Source organism: Brassica oleracea, chromosome C1 (assembly GCF_000695525.1).
Source record: "Brassica oleracea var. oleracea cultivar TO1000 chromosome C1, BOL, whole genome shotgun sequence".
NCBI classification, from domain to species: Eukaryota; Viridiplantae; Streptophyta; class Magnoliopsida; order Brassicales; family Brassicaceae; genus Brassica; species Brassica oleracea.
In genome coordinates, this window is record NC_027748.1 from 29,943,026 (window position 1) to 29,944,313 (window position 1,288).

A 1,288-nucleotide genomic window follows, 5' to 3' on the forward strand; every position below is an offset into this window, starting at 1 on the left:
AAGGATATGTACAACCATATGTCGTCATATATGATGGATGATCAGTCCATCCGTGGGTGAAGCCCACAAAATTCCTTGTTTATTTTTGAAATATCATGGTGAATACTCATATTATCAATTCTCTTATTCAAAGGGGCAGCATATCTTAAAACATTCAATAGAATGTCGCATACTTAACCGGAATGGCATGACCGGTTTGCCAATCATTAATCTCCATATAATCTTTCTGTTGTGCAATTTCGTTTTCAGATTTGACTTTGGCCGAGTTCTATATGGGTTATTGTTGTCGTGGATGCTTAACTTATTTAGGGATTTTGGGATTCTCTGATTCTCCCCCTCGAGATAATAACACTTAATGTTCATTTATCTCGTATTGAATCCCAAACTTAGGTAATTTAATATCAAATTTTGTTCTCTTAGACAATAATTTTGAAAACATCATGCATTACATAAATCAAAGTGTGCAACAAATAGTCAGAAATAAATTAAGTCTGATTAGATTAATAGAGATTTAAATTCGGCCAAAATAGATTATTCAAAGACTTTGGCCAAGGAATTTTGGCCAAGGGGATTCGGCCAAGATGATTTTACCAAAATGCTTTGGCCAAGAGATTCTATTAGTTTGACTAGATTTCATATTTGGCCGATAGAAATTTCAATTTGACCAAGCTTTTGCCTTCGGTCAAGGTCTTTTAAAAGATGGCCAAGAGAATTTAGACTTTGCATTTGATCAAGATTTAAGCTAGGCCAAGCTTCTACATTTGGCCAAGGCTTTAAAGATCATGCGATTGTTCATTAGGCCAAACATAAGTTTCGGCCAGGCCAAATCCGAATGGTTCTAGGATTCTTATAGATTTCAGCCAATGAGTAATTTTATGATCAGATTTTAATTTTTAAACAAGTAACCATGTCTTAAAATTTGGCTAAGATTTCATTTAGCCAAAGTTTTGAGAAACGATCCTACAAATGTTCATATGAACATGTATAGTCTTTGTCAAGCCAAATCCAAACAGTTTTAGGATTTGGTAATGTGTTTCGGATTTGCTAGATTTTTCAGCATATGATTCAAGGTTTAAAAACACATATAGGCCATGCAATGTAATCGAATCAAGTTTAGAATATGATGAAATTTTGATCCTACGACCAAGCTTTTAATCATGCGGATATGGTTTCATGCAATCTCTATGTTTTAAAAAAGCAAGACATCATTTTCAATCAAGTAATCAGCTAGAAAATCAGATTTGGATCATGTGAGCATGTGACTGAGCAAATTAAATCTAGGTTCCAT